Raw genomic sequence first — 8,220 nt, forward strand, 5'->3', positions numbered from 1 at the left:
CAACGAGCGGAGTCTACAGAAACAAGCATAATCAATAGAATACAAGAGATAGAAGAAAGAATCTCAGATTCTGAGGACACCATAGAGAAAATAAACGCACAGATCAAAGAAAAAAAAACTCAAAGATGCCTTTCTGTGGTGGTTTTATACCCAGCTGATAATGGTGGTATGCCGATCAGATACTTTTTTAAAAAACAAAACAAAACAAAACAAAACAAAACAAAACAGATGACCTTGCAGTATCATCCTGCTTTTTATTTTTTAAATTAACTTATTGTTAATTTAGGTACATTGCTGTTTGGCCTGCATGTATGTCTATGTGAGGGTGTCGGGTTCCCTGGAACCGTAGTTACAGACATGTGGGTGCTGGGAATTGAACCCACGTCCTCTGGAAGAGCAGCCAGTGCTTTTAACTGCTGAGCCATCTCTCTAGCCCTGATTTTTTTTAATTTAATATTTTTAGTTTTTTGAGTTTTCTCTGTGTAGCCAAGGGTGTCCTGGAACTGTGTAGACCAGGCTGACCTCAAACTCAGAGAGATCTGCCTGCCTCTGCCTCCCAAGTGCTGGAATTAAAGGCATGAGCCAGGGGCCTGTGGAGTCGGCAAGATGGGCAAGTGTCGTGGTCTCCGTACTGCCAGGAAGCTCCGCAGCCACCGACGGGACCAGAAGTGACAAACAATACAAGAAAGCCCACTTGGGCACAGCCCTGAAGGCCAATCCTTTTGGAGGTGCCTCTCATGCCAAAGGAATCGTGCTGGAAAAAGTAGGAGTTGAAGCCAAGCAGCCAAATTCTGCTATCAGGTAGTCTGTCAGGGTGCAACTCATCAAGAACGGCAAGAAGATCACAGCTTTCATCCCCAATGATGGTTGCTTGAATTTCATTGAGGAAAACGATGAAGTTCTGGTTGCTGGATTTGGTCAAAAGGGTCATGCTGTAGGTGATATTCCTGGAGTCCGCTTTAAGGTTGTTAAAGTAGCCAACATGTCCCTTTTGGTCCTGTACAAAGGCAAGAAGGAAAGACCAAGATCCTAAATTTTGACAGTGGAAGCACAGTAATAAATTTTCCTATTGTTGAAAAAAAAAAGGCATGAGCCACCATATCTGGCCCTCTGATGCTCTAGTCTAGCAGGGGAACCATACCAAAGTATCCATTCATGAGCAGGTACCCTCCCTTAGAACACCTGGGCACACTGGCTTATGTCTGCGCTCCCCTGTGACCTGTGCCTAGCTGAGATTGCCTAAGAGCAAGCTGGACTCAGTTGAGACCCAGGAGAAGCCAAAGAGACAAAGCCCTCAGTGGGTTTCAGAGTGCTTTCCTAGGTGTGCTGTCTGGGTCTTAACATCAGCGGGATACTTAAGAGACTTGATTGGGACAATGCCCCCACCAGATTGGCCTGTAGGGCAGTTTCTTAATTAGCGATCAATAGTGGGTGGTGCCATCCTTGGGCTGCTGTGGGTCTAGAAGAAAGCAGGTTGAGCAAGCCAATGGGTGAACAAGCCAGTAAGCAGCACCTTCCATGGCATCTGCACCAGCTCCTGCCTCTAGGCTCCTGCTCCGTGTGAGTTCCTGTCCTGACATCCCTGGATGGTAGGCTGTGAGCTGTGAGTTGCTTTTGGTCATGGTGTGATGCTCATTTAAAGCAATAGAAACTTTAAGACCCTTGGGCAAGTTGTAGTCAGGATGACAGTGAGCAGATGTGAGTGCCTGGGATTTTCCATGGCATGGGGAGGTGTTATAGGGGCCTCTCTACCACTGTTGTAGGTGCATGAGTGCATGTCCTGCATGGGGACGTTCACAAGCGTGCAGTTAGTCCCGGCGGGTGTTTAAAACTCACTGCATTGAGGAACCAGGAGAGGCAGGTGACAGAACCCTCACTGTGTTGACTCAAGCCTCTGGTCTGAGGGAGCTGGACACTCAGAAGACTCATTGCATATACAGTGAGCTTTGGGCTTTCTCCCCAACCCCAAAGGAGAGCTTCAGGAGTAGATGGGGTGGCCTCCACCTAGTCAGTGTCAGAGCCCTTAGGCTCCGTCCCTCAAGACAGGCCCCCATACTTCCCATGCCACCCCACGTTCCTGGTTGGCTTTCTCTGGAGAAGTGGCACACGGGACTCAGAAACACCAGCATTTATTGGTTAACCATGGAAGACGGTACCGGATGAAGCGGTGGCATGGGTCACTTTTCTCACTAGTGTGACAAGATGCCTGACTGAAGCAAGTCAAGGAAGGACCGATGGGGGGGTCAGGATAGCATGGCGGGGAAGGCATGTGGGATCTGCTTGTGAGGTACCACAATCAGGGAGCGGCGCTGAACGCTTGCCTCACTTCCCTTTTTCATTCAGTGAATGAGGAGATGGAGGTGGAGGAGATGGAGGAAGGAGTGGGGGAAGAGGAGGTGGAAGGAGAGATGGAGGAAGAGATGAAGGAAGAGAGGAAATCGGGGAGAAGGAGATGGAGGAGAAGATAGAGGGAATGAAGGGGATGAGGTATCTGAGGAGGGAATGAAAGATTAGTGGAGAAGGAGGAGGGATGGAAAAATAGAAGGATGTGCAGGAGGAAAGAAGGCGATCCCTAGTGGATACGATCATCTCTCTTCAATCCCACAATCCCACCATCTCCCTCTAGCTGCAAGAGTTCCCCAGAGGTTACCGGAAAATCCTGGAGGGCTGTGCGCATGAGCAGACAGTGTCAGGGATGGTTGTCGATCATAAACAGGAGAAATGGATGAAAGGGTGGGAAGGAGAGAGGAAGGGAAAAACAAACCCACGGTGGACAGAAGCAGGTGTGGGGAGCTCGGGGAAGTTTGAGGGTCTGGAGCTCTGAGGGGGTTTTAGAGGGTGAAGCCGGGGACCCTGTGAGGTCACTGGAGATACTGGCATCTTGGGAAGACCTTGGGCTGTGAGGGTCAAGACAGGTGGAACTGGGAACAATTCTGAGTGGCAGGGATTTCTGCAGAAACTCCAGAGCCAACAAGGAGAGAGAAATTCAAGAGTGGAAACAAGCAAAAATGAAAGTAATCACACAACCTGGGCCCTGGGGATTGCGCCTGCACCCCAGCTCTGGAGTCATGCTGGGCCACACAGCGAGTCCGAGGCCAGCCTGGACTCTAAGAGACCTTGTCTCAAAAATCAACCAAATAAACAAACAAAACCAAGATAAACTAATCAATCAGAATACATAGGTGGAAGCTGAAAGAAATCAGGGTTCTAGGTGTGAGCCCGGGCTGGCTTACAGGACGACATCTGTCTCCATCCGGCCAATCACCCACCCATAATCTATTCTCTCTGTCTCTCATCTGTCTATCTCAAAGACAGTAGACAGTGCAGTCTGGGCATATGTATAGACACATCAATGGAATGGGATTGAGACCCCGGAGGAAACTGACTTTCAACAGTGAGCAATGGTTTCATCAGTAAATGCTAAGACTCTTTATCCCTGCTTGCTGAAGAACAAGACAGACCCTCAAATCACGTCTGTACAGACCAAACTCAAAATGGATACAGACTTAAATGTGAGACAGGAATCTGTGTAGCTATTAGAAGAATCTTTTTTTTTTCTTGGACAGGCTATGTAGTTCACAGAGATCCACCTGCTTTTGCCTCCCAAGTCCTGGACTCAAAGGTGTACCCACCACACTTGAGGCTTTGTTTTGTTTTTTGGTTTTTTGAGACAGGGTCTCTCTGTAGCTTTTGGCCTGCCTATCCTGGAACTTGCTCTTATAGACCGTACTGGCCTAGAACTCACAGAGATCTGGATGCCTCTGCCTCCCAAGTGCTGGAATTAAAGGTGTGTGCCAACACCGCCTGGCCCCACACCTGAGATTTTTAAAAATTATGATTTACTTATTTGGTGTGTGTGTGTGCGCGCACACATGCGCATTCATGCTCACACGTGGCCATGCGTTCACGTGCAGGTAATAGGGCCTACGTGGAGGTCAGAGAACAAATCGTGAGGACCGTCTGTCCCCTCCTTCTGTCGCAAGGTCCTGGAGTTCACACTCAGGTCAGGTTTGGTGGAAGTGCCTTATCTGCTGAGATATCTCTCTGACAAAGGTTTTTCAATATCAGTCTTGTCAATGATTTTTTTTAAAGTTGATACCAAAACGCAGACTACAGAGGCATAAATAGGAATGTGAGTTCTCCCCTCATCCAGAAACAGATGGAAGCAGAGCAGACATCCACAAGTAACCACTGGGCTGAACTCCCTGAGTCCAATCAAGGAGAGGGAAGAGCGATAATACGAACAAAGGGGTGAAGGCCATGATGGGAAACCCACAGAATCAACTGACCCGAACCAGCGGGAGCTCACTGACTCTGGCCTGACAACGGGGGAACCTACCTGGGATCAAACTAGTCCCCCTGAATGCAGGTGACAGTGGTGTGCTTGGGCAGTAGTGGAGCCACTGGCAGTGGGACCGAGATCTAACCCTAATGCGTGAACTGACTTTTGGAGCCGAGTCTCTGTGGAGAGATACCTTGCTCAGCCTAGGCATGGGGGGCGCTTGGTCCTGCCCCAGTGAGGTGATGGGACAAACTTAGTAGACTTATCTTTGAGGAGTAGATGGGGGTGGGGTAGGAAGCAGGTGGGAGAAATGGGGGAGCAGGAGAAGAGGAGGGAGAGGGAACTGGGGTTGATATGTAAACAGAAAGGCTTCTGCCTGTCAGAGGGAACAGCGCAGGGAGCAGGGAGACCCTAATGTCCGAAACACACAAGGAACCCGTCCAACTCTACAGCAAACCCCAAATGGAAAAGGAGCCACTTCAAAACAGGCAAAGGAACCTGGCTAGATGTTTGGTCTTTTATTTATGGATGTATTTATTCACTTGTTATTTAGCTTTTTATTGCATATTCGTTTTGTATTTTTACCTTTTAATGTAGCTAAAGACCTTCATTAGCGTATCATCATGGCGTTTGTTCAGTGGGTCATCCCCTTCGTTTGTCTCTCTGTCCCTGTCAGTTCCTGCCACTCCTGGGCACCCCGTCTGCGGTGGGGGTCTCACGAGTATATTGTGTGCATGCTGCACGGAATCTGGGCCCACGGATGTAGCGCTTTTCTGAGTGGGGCTCATGTCATGTCACATGAGGGCTTCCAGGTCTACTCATTTCCGCGCAGATGGCATAATTTCATTCTTTATTTAACTGTGCTGGCTAGCTTTGTGTCCACTCGGCACAAGCAGAGTCACCCTTGAAGAGGGCGCCTTAACCGAGAACTTGCCCATAGGCAAGCCTGTGCATCATTTTCTTGATGGATGGTTGATGGATGCTGTCTCTCTTTTGTGTATCTGTGTGTGTGCACGTGTGTACATGCGCACTCCGGTGTGTGCCAGAGGAGGCTGTCTGGTGTCGTGCCTCTCCATCGTATTCCCCTGAGCCTGGAGCCTACTGTTTTTTGGCTAGTCTGGCCAGTCCCAGCGATCTCCCTGTATCTGACTTCCCTTAGTCATGCCTGCTGTTTATGTGTGTGTTGCGGATCCCATCTCAGGCCCCGTGCTTGCAAGGCAAGGGAACTTACCACTGCGTTGCCTCCTCAGCCCAGCCTGCACATTCTTCACGGCCGATTTGTTGCCTAGCACTTAGGCTGGCCCACACCCTGGCTACTGTATGGAGCGGCAGTGAGCACCCTATGAAGGTGTCTGCCTTTCTCGCGTGTTGAAGTCACACTACGGTCCTAATTTTGGGTTCTGAGGAACATGATCCCCAGAGATGCTGTCCTGGCTTGTAGTTCACTGGAGGCCCCACTCCTTTCCCCGGTGAGCGGATCCTTTCTTTCTTTCTTTCTTTCTTTCTTTCTTTCTTTCTTTCTTTCTTTCTTTCTTTCTTTTCTTTTCTTTTTTCCTTCCTCCCTTCTTTTTTCCTCCTTCCTTCTTTCCTTTCTTTTGCTTCTTTTTTTTCTTTCTCTCTTTTTTTTGGCAGGTTTAGGTTTTTGAAGACTGTTTTTTCTCTGGGTAGCCCTGGTTGTCCTGGAACTCACTTTGTAGACCAGGCTAGCCTCAGACTCAGAGATCTGCCTCCTCTGCCTCCTGTGTGCTGGAATTAAAGGTGTGCACCACCACTGCCCAGCTTCAATCCGCTTCTCAAGCACCAGATATGGGCAGTGAACACGCAGAAGGAGTCCAGCGGCAGCAGCGGCAGAAAGTGCTAACCAAAACCACAGAGGACTGTCACCTCATAAGTGAGGGTGACCCTAGAAAAGATCAAAAGAGGTTGGAATGGTGGCTCAGCGGTTCGAGCATGGGCTGTTCTCGCTGAGAACTTGGATTCCATCCCTGCTTCCACATAGAACTCTCAGCTGTCTTTAGTAACTTCAGCTCCAGGACACAGCCCTAGGTACAGAGCACCACAGGGACACATACAGAAATAAGTCTTCAAAAGAGAGAATTTGCTCTAGGTACATATTGTAAAGAATGAACTAGGGCCAGCCTGGGCTACATGAGAGCCTGTTTAAGAAGAGGTGTGGGGTGGGCATTGGGCTGGCTGTGGGTGAACGCAGACCTGAGTTCAAGCCTGGGACTTGCGTGGTGGAAGGAGGCAGCTGATCTTCCCATGTGCTGTTAAACCTCATGTGCTGTTACAATGATATACACACCAACAACAAAAGGATTGCATGCTTTAAAAACTTTTTAAGACTCAAATGATGTCATTTTCATGAAAACAGATGGAAACGGAGGTCATTATGTTAAAACAAGTCAGCCAAAGATGGATGGGCAAATGCCTCCTTCACTCCAGTGTGAGGCACTCGGATGGAGAAATAAATGCATACATGCCATCTGGCAGAAGGGCATTTTGTGGAGGAGGGTGGGGATCTTGAGGGAGGGAGAGGAAGGAAAAACAGAGTATTGTGGGGGTGAATATGGACCAAGTTCAGTGAGCCCCACGAAGAAATGTGTTGTAAAATAAAACCCTGCATTTTCAGCTTGGCCGAATCAACACAGACGTGATAAAGTAGTGTTTGGCACCTAAAGATGCATACTGCACACCGCACCCTAGATGTGGAAACTAAGAGGGCTGAATTCCCTGGAGCCCCAAGTTTCAGTTCTGTATCTATGACTCAGTCTGAGGCCCTGGCCGAGGGAGGCCATAGCAACTTTCATCAATAACAATAGAATAATTTCCACAAAAAGAGAAACATGCAGGCGGCAAAACAGTCAGCTGAGGTGACGGAGTGAAAGGAAGTGACGGTTCTGCAGGGCTTGTGTCCCAGACCCCACGTTTTAACAGCACACATGTTTAACAGTTCCGTTGTATAAATGACACCCAGTCAAGCGGCTGAGACTAAGGGAGATGCGCTGCTCCCCTCCCCGACCCCACTCTCTTTCCCTCTCTCCTTCCCCAGACCCCTTTCCCCTCCTTTCCTCCTTCCCATCCACACTTGTTTTTGGTTTTGTTTTGTTTTTTGAGATAAGACTACGTAGCCAAGACTGGCCTCAACCTTGTAAACCTCCTGCCTCAGCTTCCTGGGAATGGTGGAATGGCGGGTGTGTTCCGTGAAGTCCAGCTTTCTACTCACAGGTTTTCAGAGACAGGGTAGAGAGAGCTGGCATCCTGAGGGGAGATGCATCGTTTTCCTGGCCCAAGAGTGGTTCAGTCCAGAAAGTCCAGACACAAGGACCCAAGGTTCATTCTCAGCACCCACATAAAAGGCTGGTGTCTGAACTGGATGGTGGTGGCGCACGCCTTTAATCCCAGCACTTGGGAGGCAGAGGCAGATGAATCTCTGTGGGTTCAAGGCCAACCTGGGCTACAGAGTTAGTTCCAAGACAGTTAGGGCTGTTATACAGAGAAGCACTACCTCAAAAACACCAAGCAAGCAAGCAAGCTGGCTGTTAGGACCCCAGCGCTGGCAGGGGATGACTGAAGGGTCCTGGGGCTACCTGGCCAGATGACCTTGTTTTCTTAGAGGGCTCTAGGCCAGTGAGACCCTGCCTCAAAGAAACAAATGGCAGCGTCTGAGGAGTAACACCCAAGATTACCCTCCGCACCCACAAAATGTGCACACACAAGACTGCACATCTAACAATTTAAAATTGTTACTTTTTAAAAGATTATTATTATTTTTTATGTGTATGGGTGTTTTGCCGGCTCGGACGTCTACCATGTGTGTTACTGGTACTAGAGGAGGCCAGCAGAGGGCGCCAGATCCCCTGGAACTGGAGTTACAGACAGCTGAGGGGCCGTGTGGGTGCTGTTTCTTGTTTTGATTTATTTACTTTTTTTTTTTT

At 48.9% G+C, this 8,220-nt stretch overlaps 1 pseudogene; it reads left to right on the forward strand.

The window, feature by feature from the left end:
* The first annotated feature begins 606 nt into the window (after positions 1–606).
* On the forward strand, positions 607–1,033 carry LOC101982943 (annotated as a pseudogene).
* The last annotated feature ends 7,187 nt before the right edge of the window (positions 1,034–8,220 follow it).

This window comes from Microtus ochrogaster, unplaced genomic scaffold (genome assembly GCF_000317375.1).
Source record: "Microtus ochrogaster isolate Prairie Vole_2 unplaced genomic scaffold, MicOch1.0 UNK98, whole genome shotgun sequence".
Lineage (NCBI taxonomy): Eukaryota > Metazoa > Chordata > Mammalia > Rodentia > Cricetidae > Microtus > Microtus ochrogaster.